General features: G+C 42.5%; 1 protein-coding gene across 3 annotated transcripts in view; it reads left to right on the top strand.

The window, feature by feature from the left end:
* The window catches only part of HTR2C (5-hydroxytryptamine receptor 2C), a 218,306-nt gene that overhangs the window by 127,409 nt on the left and 73,112 nt on the right, over positions 1-17,785 (top strand). For 2 of the 3 annotated variants that reach the window (XM_077186141.1, XM_077186139.1), the window contains exon 2: positions 14,303-14,650. The exons of the other annotated variant lie outside the window; for it this stretch is intronic. The gene's annotated coding sequence lies outside the window, so the exon portion shown is untranslated. The remainder of the gene's footprint in view (positions 1-14,302; positions 14,651-17,785) is intronic. 3 annotated transcript variants of the gene reach the window in all.

Genomic DNA, 17,785 nt, shown 5'->3' on the forward strand with positions numbered 1-17,785 from the left:
TCTGTGCTGTGTTGGCCTCATCCCTCCCTGAGGTGGGGACAATGAGAGCAGCACACGCTGAGCTCCTGGGGGAAGTGATCACAGCCACCACCCTGTCACACAGCCTTGTCCCCAAAGGCAATGTTCAATATGGCTGTTGGCAGAATTCCCACTTCAGTGAAAGACAACTGGTGACATTCCTGTGTCTTTTCTCAAGAAGGTTCTCACCTGCTATTTCTCACCTATGGCAATATGGTGTAATTTTAAACAAATAATTGTTTTACTGCTATCTGAGGCTTCTTACTAAGAAGTTTTTTCCTCAGGGTACTGTAAGAGAGGTTTCTTTGATATTGTTAACCTCAATGAAACTCTGCAAACTGGTAACTGAAAACCTTTCTGGTACATCTAGAGAAAGATATAATTTTTAAATAAAAAATGGAAATATTTTACAGTAACTATTACTGTAAAAAATGCAGTAAAATACAGGTGAAAGCAATGAGTGGTAGCTGCATGCATACAGCATGGGTCCTGTTTTCTTGTTTGAAGAAGTTATTTATTTAGTGATGCACTCAAAACCAGCTCAATTATATAAACAGGCCCTAGCATAACTTTTTTTTTTCTCTGAGTGCTTTAAACTGGGGAACTGCCTGAGTAATTTTCTTCTGAGTACAAGTAATTACTCATGTTTGCACTCGGTGACTTTCCTTTTATTAAGCTTTAGAAACAATACTGTATTTTGAATCCCATTATTCTTTTTATTCCTAGCTTTAAGTAGAACATTAGTGAGCCAGCTAAGGGGCATAGGGTGAACACAAAATATTTTCTTTGTTTGGGGAGGTAAACTGTGATTGACATTTATCAGTGGTTAATAAATTCTGTGTCTGAAGTCAGTTTGTAGCAGCAGCAAAAATTGTTTCATAATGCTATTCCCTCAGTAAATGACATTTTAAAATTTCCTTGATTATTCATCTTTTCTGGCTTTGAAAATTTCTAATATATTTTGGAAGCTGGGTTATAATGAGCTTGCAGGCAGCTTATCACATAATTTCCAAGAGGCATCAACACTGGTCTGTGGTTGCATTTTGCTTCTGATAGTGTGTGTTTGCTTTATGCTTTGCTAAGCATTAAGATAAAAAATACACTCTGGGGTAATTGGGATCCCTGCCTGTGCTCCTCTGCAGGGAAGATGATGTCAAGGGTATTTTATCTATCAGTTTGCCCCTGAAAACAGGTGTGGGTGTCTTTGTGAAACCTTGCAGGCACTGGGGAGGTGACTGTGCAGGACTCTGTGATGATGAATTCCCATTGGTGGCAAAGGAATTGTCTTCATCCTGGACAATATTTATTTATAAAAAGTGAGCACTGCATTCTCTGATCCTCACGAGGTTGAGGCTTCAGAACCTGAAGAAGTGGATTTGGCCCATGAAAATTTGTCTTCTGGGATGCAGGGACTTTCCTTCCTGGGGCCATAGGCTGGCAAATCCAGCAAGGAAATTGTGGTGGTGACCCTGAGCCTGCAGAGCAGGAAACGTGGCCAAGGCTCCCTGGCCTCCAGGAGGTTTCCTGCCTGGCTCTGGGGGTTTGCAGCCTCCTTTGCTGACAGGAACCATGGTCCTTTCATGGTCCTTTCATGGTCTGCCCATGGTCCTTTCATGGTCTGCCCATGGTCTGCCCATGGCCATCCCCTGCTGTACCAATGAGCACTTCCAGGTGCCTCTCCAGCTGTTCCAAGCTGGAGTGTGTATTGTATTTGTGGGGTTCCCTGTGGCAGGGAGGAATGATGAACCTGACTCCATGTTCTCAGAAGGCTAATTTATTATTTTTGATACTATATTATATTAAAGAGTACTAAACTATGCTAAAGAATACAGAGAGGATACTTACAGAATGCTAAAAAGATAATAATGAAAACTTGTGACTCCTTCCAGAGTCCCAACACAGCTTGGCACTGGTTGGCCAATGAGTCAAAACAATCCACTTGAAAGCAATGAAACAACCAGCTGTGGGTAAACAATCTCCAAACACATTCCAAAGCAGCAAAACACAGGAGAAGCAAATCAGATAATTATTGTTTTTCTTTTTCTCTGAGGCTTCTCAGCTTCCCAGGAGCAAAATCCTGGGCGAAGGGATTTTTCCAGAAAATATGAATGAGTGTGCTCAATGAAATGCATTGCTTTGTTGGCTTAGCTTTTATCCTACGAGTAGGGCTTTCAAATAATCATCCATCGAACCCCATCATATTTTGGGAAGTGTTACACTCAATAAAATAGGCAAACATCATCTTCCAGGAGTGTCACACCAAGTACACTTAAAATTCAGGTTGTGTTGGGGGAAAACACTGCAATGAATACAAGGAGGCAGGATTGAGAATAGATTTTTCCAAGTCAGAACGATTAATTCCAGCTCTCACAGAAGATTTAGCTCTTTCCATGTGGGATGCAAAGCTTGTGACTCTGAAATAATTAGCAGGCAGAACGCAGACCTAGTGTGTATTACACAAGATAAAAATGGACTTCCTTTAAAAATCATGATGTGTACAAAAATATTATTTGAAAACTTAATACAAGTAGTTTAACAGCTTATACCCATTTATTTATGAGCTCATAGAGGAGATACAATGATGACTTCACAGCTCTGCATCTTTAGAGTTGGCATCAGTGGTTAACTTGGCTTCCTTGTAACAAAAAATTCTTTACCATCAACAGCAGACAGCCAATAAATGGCCTTTTTCATACACCTGCCTTTGCTGGGGATGAGAGGTGCACATACAGAGCTGCACCATGCTGAATGCCTGAGCAGGTGCTTTTTTCCCCACATTAAAGCCTCAAGCCTGAAGATGTTGCACCATGAAGGTGCTGTGGCTTTCCTTGGGCCTGAGGTTATTGATGAAGAAAAGTTTGATTTATTTGTTCTGGATCTTTGTAGAGATTTATTTGCACAAATTAAATTTAATTACCCACAGTCAATGGACTATTTTCCTCCCATCTCTGGCCCAAGGATTTCACCAGGACTGTGGCACCTTCCAGCAGCTGTGCAGGAATGGATGCAATATTTTCTCCTCTATTTCCCAACGTGACAAATAACTTCGAAATAACAGCAAAAGAGATCTTTCAGTTATAAAGAGATTAAGAAAGGGGGGAATGGGTCTTTATAGAAAGATGCATCTCCATGTAATAAAATATTGAATGTGATGAAGTGAATTCAGGATCATAAAATGAATTCAGCCTCATTTTTAGTGCTCTAAAATGATAATGTAGAGGAAAACCTATTCCAGACATTTCTTCAGGCATTGCAGTTACTTCATTAGCCTTTATTTCTTCTCACTTCCGCTCTCTTGACAGCTTTTCAAGTCTCAGGTTCTTCCTTTTTGAAATGCTTTGATGTGCTCATCTGTTTGACAAACTGTTTAAGGTCTTGATCTTAATTTAACATTTGTAGATACCCACAGAGGGTTTTGTTAATGAAGTCTTTAAAATACCAAGTGAAGTTCTAGCTTTCTTCAGGAACAAAGTTTTATCCTTGACATTATTTTTCCTTTGGAATGATATTCCTATTTAACATCTAGGAAATTTTTAGTCTTACAAAGCAGCAGTGGGCTCGTAAGGGTAGGGATGTAATTAAATGAGGATTTTCTATTTCTTTGGGGTGCCTTTTTTTAAAAGAATAGGAATGCATCATAATTGAAAATGTCTTTTGAATGACAGAAGCCTTTGATAGCACAAAGGCATGAGAGTAAGTGGTTGCCCCCCCTCAGATTAGGAGTGCTGTTACACTTTGATGGATAATACTCTGTTTTCTGGATTGAAGCCATGGGTTTTGCTAGTTGGTTTGGTGTAAGGTAATTAAATTGAACTAAGGGTTACTCATAAACTATGTTCATGAATTTTAGCACTACTGACAGTGACAGCAATCTGAGTTCCTGAGTCTGTGATGTGGACTGACAGGAATAATTCATTGCCCTGCTGTAGCTGGAGCTGGCATTGCAGATCTCCAATACCAGCTGCAGTGGCTATAAAAACCTCCTTGAAGAGCTGTGTATAAGAGGAAAAGGTTGACATGAAGAGAAAGAAAATGTTTCCAAGGGGTGTGTGAGGCTGGGAAGTCATGTGTGTTTTATTGTTAAAAATTGGGTCTATTTTTGGGCCCCCTCTGTGGTGCTTTGGGACCTGCTGCAGCCCAGAGAGATGCAAAGGAACAGAGCCACTCTGTCCTCCGGGACTTCACTTTCCCTGGAACTGTTTTCTACTTGAATCATATAAAATGTTTCTTTGCTTTTTGAATGTTTGCATGAAAAAAAATTTACAAACTTGGGTAAGTTTCCTGGCAGTGTGAAAGCATAAATGTGCTGATGGTTCTGAGGCATTTGCAGTGATCTTGGTCATAGCAAAGTGGTCAAAATGGGATCTCTTTTTCAAAAGACAGAAAAATTTTCTTGTTTTCAAGGGGAAATTTGGGGAAAACTTCTGAAATGTAGAATTTGCTGTTGCTTTTAATCTGCCAACAACTAGCAGAGTTTTGGCTGGTTGTTTTTGGGTTTTGTTTGTTTGTTTGTTTTTAAATTCATTCTTTTTCCTTAGTGTTTTCCCTCATAAATCAAATCATGTAAATAAATTACATAAATTATCTAAAATAATTCCACTAGCTAATTCCATTTGGCTAATTTTTAAAAGAAAAATATTTTGCCTGAGGTTAAAGCTAAGGCTCAACGTGCACAGCCCTGCTGCCTTTAAAAGCTAATGCAGGCTCACTCTTTAGATAAGGACCAAGTGATCCTTAGAAGTGAGAAAGCTGCATCAAGAGATTTGACAAGGCTCATTAAAGTTCAATTAGAAAATTCGTTTTAATGCTAGGCATCCTGCCCCTTTTATTTCCCAAGCACAAACAATAAAATTTTCATCACATACAAGTACATACTTAAAATGTGCTATGGAAATAAATAATCTTCATGTTTAATTCATCTTATATAATAATTGATGTCCATTAGGGATTTGGATCAGGCATTAGGTACACAGCTCCACAGCATGGCATTGGATGTGTGATTCCCAACTGTCCCTCCTGGGAAGTTTGTCAAGTAAATTGAAATAAAAATTATTTTCAGAAGAGTTATGATGGATCTTTTCTAAAGAGTTCATCTGTTTTCTGAGCAATGCAGTCTTGGCACACACTCAAAAAAACTTGACTCAGCGCCTTTACATTGAGTGATTTCATGATTCTTTTAACTACTTCAGTAAGTTTTATTTATTTAACATCACACTATTTTCAGTTATTGGGGAATAATCCCCTCCTCCTGCCCCCAATATTACAAAAATTTGAATTTTCACTTGGCTGTTTGATGACAGGGTGTGAGTTTTGTGAGACTCGTGACGTGGTATTTACAACCTCAGTAAATCCAGGTGTGAAGTTGGAGCTTTAGGCAGCTCCCATGTGCTGTGGCTCTTCAGGCTGCTCTTAATTCCTTTTTTTGCAGCGATAAACCTGCCAAGAATGCAGTGCTTGTTATGCCATGATGGATGTCTTGTGCAGCCAGTCCTTGTCCCCAGTGCCTGCCCTTTCCCTGCCTTTGTTTCCTCTGCAGTGCTGCTTATCTGTGAGACGTTGTGCAGCCTTCTGAAACGATGCAAACCTTTAAATAAATGTGGTATTTTGGGCTGAATGCAGGCATAGGGACTGGTGTGATCACTTTCTAAAGTGCTGGGTTGTGGCTGTCAAATCCTGCCTTTGAGGGGCCTATTCCACAGAGTGGGCACTGTCTGCATGTAAAATTATTCATTAGAAGGTGATTGGGAAATGTAAAATTAATGTGATTTTTTTAAAAAATTGCGTTTATCCCTTACTTGTGTTAATGAAATTAATGCAAAAGTGTTTGGGTGATCTTAAAACATAGAAAGCAAATCATATAGAAGTTAATGACTCCTATCAGGGGAAGAGGTGCCCTTTGTGCTGTCCCTGCAAATCTTGGCTATAATCAGTTTAGGAGGGTTTTTAGTTCCCAAATTGGTGACCAACACTTTGCTGGAAGCTGCAGCTGCTTGATTCTTATTCCTGTGGCACAGGTCATTAGGGACTGCAGCATTTTGGCTGCCCCACAAGACATGTATTTCCATGAGTTTTAAATACTGTTCAATGGTACTGACCTTGCAGGAACAGTATGTTCCAGAGGAAACTCAAATATTAAGTCTTCATAATTTTCACTGTAAATCACTTTGTAACCCTGCATTAAAAGGAAAAAAAACCCTCTTAAGATATTTATTTCCCAACTGTAGTTATAAAAATAATGTTCTAATCTAAAAAAATTTAAAATACTAATAAATGGGAAAATCCACAGAGAACCCCTTAATGTCTAAAATCAAGCCAGCCCAGTGACTCAGATATTATTAATTGGTATTGCTCAGTGTTCTCCTTCCCTGAGTCTTTTTGAAAGATAAATAACTAATTTAAATAAGCTGCACTTTTCCCATCCTTGGTAGGGTGGTCTCAAAGCTGACAGTGCAAAGTGTAACCTCCCAGCCATTAAACATTAAATAGGCATTTTGTGAAGGCAGTGGCTGTAACATTGGCCCTGGTGTGTGTTTCTTCACCTCCTTGTGAGCACTAAGATTATTTTGGTGAGTCCCCCCGAAGGGGCAGAATAAAGCAGAGATCTTTTGGTAGGAATGACTCATTGAATTTTAGGTGACAAAATTCACTTGCTATGACCCCTTGGGTAAGCACACTTGGTCATTCCTGAATGGTTGTCTTAACTTGGACCCAAATGTTTCCTGCTGATAGAAATGCCACTTCCTCCATTTGCCATACATTCAGAACCAGCAGCTCATGGGATGTCTGCAGCTGGGCCAGGGTGTGCCATCCCATGGGGACAGGGAGGTGACACTGAGCTCATCCTTTCTGGAGGACCAGCTCTCTTTTTGCTGCCTGTGCTGCTGTCACCCAGGATGAAAAGCTGCAGATACTGCAGAGCTGCAGCTGAGCTTTCAGTGCCTTGGGTGAGAACTGCACAGATGCATCAGAGCAGCACAGGCAGCCACTTCTGGGAAGATCATGAAAAAGTAAAGTCTGGCTAATGGACCCCAGTTCCTCCTCCTTCCCTTTTGGCAGCCCTTCATGGTGACACAAAGTGAGTACAAAGCCTGGCACCAAGACAAAACGCAGAGATTTGTGCTCCAAGTGTTGCTAAAGGCAAAAGGGATCTTTGAGGGCTTCCCTGAATTGATTCCTGTTTGAAGTAAAGCCAGAGCTTGAGCCAGGCTTTGCAGAACTGCAGCTGCCTGCCCCATGGCCATGGCACTGGGAATGAGGTCCCAGCCCAGATTTGGGGCAGGGCTGGGCTGGGCACAGGGGGAGCCCAGTGGGGAGTTTGGGCAGCTCAGCCCTGTGCCAGGGGATGTTTGGATGTTTGGGCAGCTCAGCCCTGTCCCAGTGGGGTTTGGGTGTTTGGGCAGCTCAGCCCTGTGCCAGGGGGGTTTGGGTGTTTGGGCAGCTCAACCCTGTGCCAGGGGGTGTTTGGGCAGCTCAGCCCTGTGCCAGGGGGTGTTTGGGTGTTTGGGCAGCTCAGCCCAGTGCCAGGGGGAGTTTGGGTGTTTGGGCAGCTCAGCCCAGTGCCAGGGGGAGTTTGGGTGTTTGGGCAGCTCAGCCCTGAGCAGGGGCTGTGCTGTGCTGGGGGGAAGGACAGCCTGGTGTGGGGATGGATCGGGCTGAGCATCTGGGCTCTCTTGGGACCAGCAGGGCTTCTGTTTGTGATGTAAAAGTGACATGACAAATTCTCCATCACAAACAGCACACAGAGAGATTTCCCACTCCGTGGGGCCAGTGGGATCCAGTGAGAAGCAGAGACTGAAGGGTGGGTGTTTGAGCCTTGTGATGAGTGAGATGATGTACCTGACATCCTGCTCAGCCCAGGCACTGCCTCCTATTTTGGATAAGACCCCTTTGCTCCTGTGAACTGCTTATGTGGGGGTGCTGGACTACATTTCCTGCCCCATCTGCTTTGCTTCTGATGAGAATTAAGTTTTGAAGCTGACCTTTCTTGTTGATGGCATCCTTCACATCAGTTCCATCTCTGGGAATGTGAAGTCTTGGGGGAGGGGGGGAGGCTTGTTGGTGGTTTTGTTTTGGTTGGTTTTGTCTTTTTAACTTAAACCTTGTATAAAAATGTTTGAAATACACCCCTTCAGAATTAAAGTGGCATTGCATAATTTCTATATTAAGTTTTAAACCCATTACAATATCTCAAGTTCAGATAAACCAAATATTTAAGCCTAAGATGTTTCCTATTAACATGTAAAGAAAGCTACAGCCCAGGGAATTCTTTGGCTAAACACACAAATTATGTGCTTAATTGCAAACCACTGTAGTTCATAAAAAAACAGCAGCTATCATCAATCCTTTCTTAGATAAAGATGAGGTGAGGCCTTTTCTAATCTTTTGATCATAATATGATTAGCCACAATTGCCTCAAGTCACTAACTGTAGAGAATTTTCTTCACTGCTGACTCTTTTTTAAATGTAAACTCAATGGTTTCTTTTGTAGCCACTGCACCTATTAAAATACTTTTTTCTGCATTGTGAATTGAATTCTAACTTTGATTCAAAAGCAGTTTGACATAAGTTGGAGGTAAAAAATTAATTATCTAAGCAACAAGAAATGTAGAAAAATAGGAAAAAAGTATAGTTGCTAACATGATGTGCTATTAGCATAAAATATTTGAAGTTACTGTAATGCCACAACCAGTAGCAACTTTTACCAGGCAATCAGAATAAGCTTTTTTCTTTGGGGAAAGATTAACAGGTAACAGGAATTATACAATAGGATTAACAACAGTTACTTAAATGGAGATATTTTGGCTTCAGTCAGTGGCTCCTAGGTCAAGCTCCTATTCAGATCATCCCTCCTGTTTGCACTGTGTCCCTCCAATGGTTTCTGTCTTTGGATACATAAGTTGGGCTCCCCGTGCGTTGTCTGGGAGGTGAAGCAGGGCCCTGACACTGCTGTCAGCTTTCCTGGCCACAGAGCAGCAGGGTCCCTTCCCAGGGAAGAGACACTCCCAGGCTGCTTGGGCTCCATTTTCAAGGCACAGTTTTTGCTCTGTTACAGACAAGGATCTCACTTAGGATATTTGGGCTCCTTCTCTGTTTGCTCAGGGTACAAGAGGGCAGAAAGCACCTCCAGGTTTGTCAAACGTGGGCAGTGCACCTGAAGGTCAGTGATGAAGAAGGGACATTCCAGGAGAGGCTGCCTCCTGTTATTTAAAATCCTCTCCCTCTCTTATGCAAATCATACAGTGACAGTCACAGGAAGTGTCATTAACCTTCCTCTCATTTGGGGAGGAACGGTTTGACTGCACTAAAATTATTCCGAGTGATATACTGGGTATAAAACAGGAATGCTAATTGGGAATGAAGCCAGAAGAGAGGTGTCTGAGGGACAGAGTGAAAGGTGGTGCTGGCATTTGTCTCATTCTCTGTGCAAAGGGCTGCAGGAAAAAGGAGAATGGCAGAGGGCAAAGCTGCAGCCATGGGGAATTGCTGTGGGTTTGATGTGTTTGCTGTACCCCAGCCTGCTGGCAGAGACCCTGCTCCCATGCACCCAGTGCCAAACTTCCCTGAAATGAAAATTCTGCTGTGGTGGAAAATATTATTGCTGGCTTTTTCTGGCTCTGCTTAATTTTCTTTCCTAAGAGTGTTCTAAAATACTTAAATATCCTATATTGTCTGTGCTGGCTCTTTAGCAGTGAAGGAGCACTGTGCTCGTGCTTGGGGCTCTGGATGTCACCAGCTGAATTGGTAGAGCAGATTAAAGTCAGATGGATGGCAGTTTTGAAAATCCTCTCTTGGACTGTGCTGAGTTGTTTGGTGTCCACTGGAGAAAACACAGTTTTGTGTCAAAACTGCTCTTTCTCATCAAAAGATCAAAAAGAGAGTTAATCCTCTGCCCTCTTGTGATTGTGTGAGTGTGGTGCTCTGCTGTGGGGTGCTGAGTTGGGGTTTTTTGCTGGGCAGTTTATTTCTAGATCAGAGAGTGGCTGCTGGTTGTGAATTACAGATGTTTTAAATCAGGCCTCCAGAGGTACAGAGCTATCTTCTTATTATCTTTTACATGCCACAAAGCTGCTCAAAGGAAAACTGAAAGCTGTACTCTGCAAAATACCAATTCTCTTTTGCTGCTTCAGTTAGTAACATTCAGAATTACTGAAACTGGGTTTAAACGTTTATTTTCTTATTTCTTTTTTTGTTTTGTTTAGTTGGGCTTTGTTTTTTTTTTTTTTTGTTTTGTGGTTTTGTTTGTTTGTTTGTTTTGTTTTTTGGGTTCTCTTTGTTGGTTCTCAGTTCTGGAGTAAAGGGCAGACACAGCCTGTCCCCCCCACATCAAACTCTGTCCCTTAAAACAAAGAAAAATCATTCAATACAGTGTCCATGTTGGGATAAAAATGCAACTGCAGTCTATGCAGGCATACTTTCAGAGACTGGAACAAATAGAAGAAATATTTTTACTTGTTTGTGGACTACAAGAGAAAAAACTTGCAGCTGACTAACGCTCGTGCAAGGAATAAGTTTTTGTCTTAAATAGGATTGTAACACCTTGTTTGAAAAGAGTTGTGTGAAGCCAGCACAGGTGACTTTTCTTCCTAAAGCCATATAAATCTCCATGAGACTCCTTTGTGTCACCCAGAGGGCTCAGGGAGGGAATCCTGAATGAACTGAACTCAAAATAGAAATAAAAATGGGGAGAAAAATTGAGTAAAACACTCTTCTGTGCCTCAGTCTAAGAAGTTCAAAATTTAGTCAAGTATTCAAGTTTTTTGTAATTTTTTTTTAAAGATAAATCTGAGTAATTTGTAGCAGCATCGACTACAGTGCTAAACTCAGCTTGCAATATACTGAAAAATATATTTATAATGGTACAGAGTCTTAAATGCTCTAACATTATTCTATTGCACTGGCTTTAAACACATTTTTCAAGGGAACAGCAACTTAATTCTTAATTAAAATCACTAAGCAAGTGCATATTATATTTAATTTAAATATTTATTGACTTTGCTTAAGTGTTCAAAATAGATTAGGCTTTGAACAGCAAAACTGTTAATATCTGAATGATAATTTTACTTCTGAGGCAAATAAAGAAGCTGGTCAGGAATACAGCTAAGAAGTTGCTGTGATTAAGGAAATACTTTAATAAAGTATCTACAGAGGGCCTTTAAAAATGAGTGCTCTCCAGTAAAGAAAAGTTTCGTTGCATCTGATAGTATTTTAAAATCTTGCATTTTCTCTAAGCTTTCTGGGAGTTGCAGTTCTTCCTGTTGCACCAAGTACAACTGCAAAAAATATACAGTGAACCAATAAAAAGATAAAACCACACCAACCTGCTGATCCCCTTGCATTTTATGATGCTAAACAGGTTAAATTGAAGCCCATGGTTATCCCAGTTGGTTTCACCAGTCAACACATATAAAGTTAAGCATGTATGTAAATGTTTTCAGAGTAGAGATAAACCTTGCACAAAGAACATGTTCACAGTGTTAAGGGTATCTCTATATGTAAATGGATTATTCAGATGTTCCCCCCAGCAGTATTTGGTAACCAGAACATTCTCTGGCACAGCATTTTCTGCACTATGGCCCCACTATCAGACCACCAAAGCTTTTTCAAGGACCAGTTCAAACTCTTGGCTTCTCACTCCTGTTCTCCTCTAGGCCTGTTTTATTCCCTTTCATTTTGAGAAACAGCTTTTCTATTGCATTTATCTGTCACATGCCTAAAGGCCTCCAGGTCCTGCAAGCTTCAGGGTGATTTAATGTAACTTGTAGGTTTAGTTTTGCAAAAAAGCTCATGTTGCCTAAATAACACAGTATCTATGAAATCTTTCAGGACTGAGTTTGAACCTTCTGGAAGCCTATTTGGCAGTGTCTCACATTTTCCAGTGTGGCAAAAAGTGCTCCTGAGATTGACAGTCTCTTTGTGCATTCCATACAGATGTTTCAGCAGTCTTCCCTTGGTTTGTTCTCTGTATTGTGAAGTCTGAAGAGCTGCAAGACCTTTTCTGCTTTCTCTTTATACTGCTATGAAGCATGATGTGAATTGTTTTAGATTGTGTTTCCTGTCTAATTGTACACTGCTGTTTAGGTTGGAATAGAGCATGTGTTTAATTTTTTCTTGGCCTCATTACATTCGTTCCCTGCTTCACGCATGGCCTGTCCTGTTGGTCCATAAATCTGATCTATTCTAATCACTGTAAATTCTCTCTTTCACCTAGCTGTGTGTCACCAGCAGCAGCAGTCACTTTGGAAATTGCTTTCCTGAGAGGTTATTTTACAAAAGATAAAGGAGGAGGCACTGTGCAGTGGTGGGGCTGGGCGTTTCTCACTCCTGCAGGGCTCAGAGCAGCTGCTGCTTTCTCTCCTCTGCTCATGGGCTCATCCCAGCAGCTGTCACTGCTGGAGGGTCACCAGCAGGAGGGCCTTGGGCCTCAGACTGTAGCACAGCAAAGTCTTCACTGGGGTTTGTCATCTGTGTGCAGGATAAATTACATCATATTGGGTGGCCTGGTAAAGCAGAGTTACCAGTTCAGAGTCACTTCTGTTGCAAAAAGGACTTTTTAAAGACAGAAATTTTGTGGTGCTTGCAAGCAGACAGTGATGCAGAGGGAGGAACCTGCAGTGGGTGGTCCATCCCAGGACCCCCTTGTACACAAACACAGGATGCCCATCTTCTGTGCCTCCTGCTTGTGTTCCTCTCCCTTTGGAGAGCACTGATGGGCTGGTATTTGGTATATTGATAAGACAGTGGGTCTGTGGGTTAGCTGGCATCAGTTACATCAGTAATTTTCCCATTTGCTTTGCTTACTGATGTCAGTGCCTCTCCTAAGCTCTTGCTCCTCTGCTGGCCCTGCTTTGGGGCTGCTTTGGGGCAGGCACTGCTGCAGCCAATGCACATCTGCCCCTGGCCTTCCCTGTGCTGCTGCTGCTGCTTTTGCTGCTCCTTCCCCCTCTCCTTTATCCCTTCTGTGCTGTGCTAGATACCACAGGAGACTCCTGGGAAGAGATTTTGGCTTCCTTGGGTTCCTGCCCAGCCTCTGCATGGAGCCTTCCCTGGGGCTGCCCCAGCTCTGGGCTCTGTGGGAGCTGTGGGGTGCACAGGAGAGTTTTTGCCATTTTGTTTCCTTGGGCTGTGCAGCAGAGATGTTTTGGAGCACGAGCTGTGCAGTTCCCCAGAGTGTCAGGCTTGTCCCTGGCCTGGGCTCCTGTGCTGCATGATTCCCCTTGCCTGTGATGCTGTGTTCCATGATACCTGTAGGGGCTCCTGGCCACAACTCATTCTTGCAAAAGGATGCCATCCACTGTCTTGGAGAAATGAGTTTAAGATTCATAAATAAGAAAAACATGACAAAATTGAAATGCTAGTATTTCTTTTTCCTGAATCCCTCCACCTTGTTTTTTATTTCCTTCTGATATTTCACCAATCAGGGAGAGTAAGTAGGAATGGGGACATGCCAGGTTTTGATTGGATTACTGAAGGGCAGCTTCCAAAGCCATGTGACAGTACTACAGCAAAATTCAATTAGGATGCTTCATAGAGGTTTTAATTGATTAATGTATTTATTTGATTTTGTGAGGTTTACTAGCTTTTTAATGATCTTTTGAATGTTTCTGGTTTTTAAATGACTCATATTACTTGTCTTTCTAGCTCAGAGGTGCTGCAACATTATGTGCCATGCTCTACTGGCTTTTTTCAGTCCGCTGGTGACTGCTGAAGGTATAAATTCTCCCTATTGCACAGGAATATGCCAGTGTATTCCCTTCTGCTAATTCTTCAGATGTGCTACTTTAATTAACAAAGCTAAATGCTTAGGGATCTGATTGCTGAAAAGCTCTGGTGACAGATTAAACCTTCCTGTATGGAGCTGGTTTGTTGTGTTTGCAGAGGAACCCTTCAAACCAGTGCAAGTTTGCATCAGTGGAACCCAGAGAAGAAATTCAGTGATAAACCAGATTAAATAAACAAGTGAAGTAGAGTGGGGAGTGTGGTGTGAGCTCTTGTTGGTGTTTGTGTGATGAAAGCTGCTTACCCTTGGATTTGTTAATTATGGGCAATTTTTCCTTGGTGTTGTGAGGTTTAAATTAATCAGAACTATGTTTAATGATAAAATACTAAAACCAGAACAAATTCTGAGTAAGCCACAGCTGACCAAGCTGTCCAATTAATGGGATTTTGTCTAATGGACTAATTTAATTGGGACGTTTCAAACATACTCTAGAAAAGCCACAGACATTTAAATCTCAAGGATAAGCATTGTTTTTCATTCATCTCTCTCTCCATCTCTTTTCCCCAGAGGTCTCCCTGGCATGTGTGAGTCTCCTCCCTGGTGAGCAGCTCAGCCCCGTGCCACGCCAGGCTCTGAGTGCTTTGGGAAGAGCCCACTGAATTCCTGCTGGGACAGCCCTGAGCCACACACCTGCCCAGCTCATCACCAAACCTGCTCTGGAGCAGCTCAGAGGGGCTGAATTCGCTGTTCCTGCTGTGCTGCCACGTCCTGCTCCTCGTGGAGGGGAGCTGTGTCTCCGTGGCTCTGTGCGATCCTCGGCCTCTGCTGCTCCCGTCCCTGCCAGCTGCTCCCCACCCACCAGATGTGCAGGAGAGCTCCCCTCCCTGAGCACAGGTGCTCTCCTTCCAGGACAAAGTAAGTGCTGCTCAGCTGGAGCTGGGCCAGTGTAGGACTGTGTGTTCAGGTGAAGAAACTGCTGCTCCTTGGGGCAGGCAAGGGGAACAGGGCACTCCAGAGTTCTGGCAGGGGCTGGGCTGGGAAAGTGCCAGCTCCAGCACACCGCTCCTAATTTGCCTGGCAAGGCAGCTCTCCCAGATGAAGTGAGATGTGGTGAAGCCAAAATTCTCTTCAGGAAGCTTTATTTGGTTGAAAATGCTTTGTTATCAAATACTGCTTCTGACTAATTCTAACTTTTAACTCGGCTCAGTTCACCTCTGTCTTTATTTTAAATTCAGTGGTACTTTACACAAAGTGTTCTCATCAGCCAAGCCACTGCTGGATTTGTGCACAGAGTAGTTTAGTGCTCATCTGTCTCATTTCTTTACTGTCCAAGATGAATCTCAGGGGACTGAAGCTCTGAACCAAGTGGCTTCAGGCTATTCATCTGGAAAACAGAGCCACTTAGACCTTTGTAAAGAAAATAATTTAGTAATCAGTGCAAGAGGCCAGTCTCTAAGCTAACCCATTTGGAAAAATTGCCAGTGCAGTAACTAGAGACATTTTATGACAATAATACTGATTATGTCCTTCCATTAATGCCAGAATTTTTTCTTCTCTGCAACTTCAGGACCAAGTTGGTTTTGGTTTTTGGTCCTGAAATTTCTAATACACAGAACCAACTTCTATGATCCTGTGCATTAGAAATGGTTTTTGATTTAAGATTGGTGCTGCAGAGCTGGACACTGAGCTGCTGACCAGTGCAGTGGAGCCATTGGGAATTGAGGAAGACACTGCTGCCCTCCCAGCCCTGCCCATCCTCCCTGATCTCTGCTCTCCTGTACAAAGGGGAGGAAGGGGCAGTTTGGGGGTGTTTGCCACACAATGCACACCCCAGGCTCCAGGGGTCTCTGGGATGGGATGGCACTGGTGTCCTCCCCTGCCCTCCAGCTGTGCCAGTTCAGGCCATTCTCACCCAAACACAGAAGGTTAGCACTCTCTTAGGTTGTACACCATGTTCTGCTAATTAAATATGTGTGGTGAGTCTTAGAACTTTTATCTAATCTCAGATTTCAGGCCCTTATCTTAGAGGTTTTCCTTATTCTCTGTGCAAATGGGAAGATATTTGTGGTCCTGAGCACATTTAGCAGAGTTGTTTCTGTACCTTCCAGCCAGGAAGGATGTCCTGCAGTGCTGGAGTTCAGACAAACACAAAAAAATTCTGCTTCCATTTTGAAAAATCTTTCTGGCAAACATAAAGTTTGGGGTGAAACACAGCATAAAATAAAGTGAAGGGGAGATTGGTCTGTAGATAGAAGGTTCATGCAAGGTTTTGGATGTATAGTTTATAGTTTTGCTTTTATTTGGATTGCCCGTGGTTTGTAATAATTTGAAAGGGTAAAGGATTAGGGTAAAGGATCAGGTTCCTCTCCCTGTGCTAGTGAGATATTCACTGCTCCCTGTCAACAGTTACATGTCATTTAGGCAGTGACATTGTCTGTCATTCCTGCAGAGGTTTGCTATCCTGGCTTTTTTTGCTGTTGGCTGCTACATGGACAAGATGTGGGGCTAGATTTCCCACCAAGTGGGGACAGGGGGACAGGTAACAGGAGACACAGGTAATGTCTCCATTTCAAACCCAGGAATCTCCAGGCACCACTTCCCCCAGCAGCTCACAGCAAGGCAGTCCAGACTCAGCACACAGATCAAATCCACTGTTTTGCCATCTTGGTTTCATGTGGTAAAGGTTACTGCCAAGTTCAATTAAATACATGGAAAAATAAAAGGAGGAGCAGAAGTGATGTGCCTTGAGGCACAGAAGCCTTTATGGTGCCTCTCACAGGCTCAATTACATTGCTGGCAACTATTTTCAGCACTGTTTTTGAGCAATGTTAGTGAGGAGAGAGCAGAAAGAAAATAATTCTAAATTGATGTGCCCTAAAGGCTCATCTAGAAGATTTCACTAGCTTCATAAAAGCTCTGTACACTTAACCTAAAAAAAATATAGCAAAATTGTTTATCTCCTTTGCATGGTCTTGTCTTTCATCCTCTTGATTTTTGTTGTTCTATCCTTCTCCCTTAAAATTCAGAGAAGTGTTTTGAAGTTTACATACTATAAAATCAGTAGTTATTTGAAGGATGTTTTGAGCAGCACTTGAGCAGAAAGACAAGGTCTGCACACAAGGTCAAGACTCCAGGCATGTCTCACTGGTGATTGGAGATCTGTGAAGTCTCAGACTGCTGCAGCACATCCTCCTCTACTGGGTGGAAATGATTGGTTAGGCTTTGACTAAAAATTAACAATAAAATAACTGCCTGGAGGGGAGACAGAAAGCTTTAACATCACCAAACTTGTGGATTTTAACAGTGAAGAATTGTGCTTCTGGAGAGGGAAACGATTTCCACGAAAAACCCATGGTTGCTGTCCAGCAGTAAAAACACTGTGAAGAACAACACAAGCTGTTTCTGGGGGAAGCATTTCTCAGTGACAGCTGCAGAAGAATTGCTTTGTGCTTTTCTCAGGAGAGAAAACCCCCGTGTGCTCCATGTGCTGGTGTCCAGGATTCACTGCCTGCCCTGCTGAGCACCTGGTGGGTGGAGGTGGGGATGTCCTGCTGTCACTTCAGAGACCAGGGAGGAGAAGCCAGCTCCAGCTGGATTTTATACAGAGCTATTTGTTTCCAAAAGTGCCAGCAGATTTAAATGACTGCTGCAGTTGTCAACAAGTTCCCTCTGCAGATTCTGTAATGATTAAGGTCCTTAGAGGTTTTGGACTGCTTATGTTTCTCAGTGTAGCTGCAGATTGTGAACATAAGGGTTGCATCAAGTGATTTAAATAATTAATTGAAAGGCAGAGGTTCCTTTCCTTCTGTGCACTTTGGGTAGGAACATTCCTGCTGATTCCACATTTGAAATACAGAATATTCTGAGTTGGAAGGGACTCCAAGGATATCTGAGAGCAGCCCTTCAGTGAATGGGCCCACAGGGATCAAACCCAGGTTCTGACCAAGTGAGCTGTGCTCTGTCCTCTTGTGCAGGAAAGCACAGCACGGTCAGGTAGCTGGATGTGAACTGAAACCTTGCCACTTTTTGCCCTTGACACACACAGTTGCT

This window comes from Agelaius phoeniceus, chromosome 14, assembly GCF_051311805.1.
Source record: "Agelaius phoeniceus isolate bAgePho1 chromosome 14, bAgePho1.hap1, whole genome shotgun sequence".
NCBI classification, from domain to species: domain Eukaryota; kingdom Metazoa; phylum Chordata; class Aves; order Passeriformes; family Icteridae; genus Agelaius; species Agelaius phoeniceus.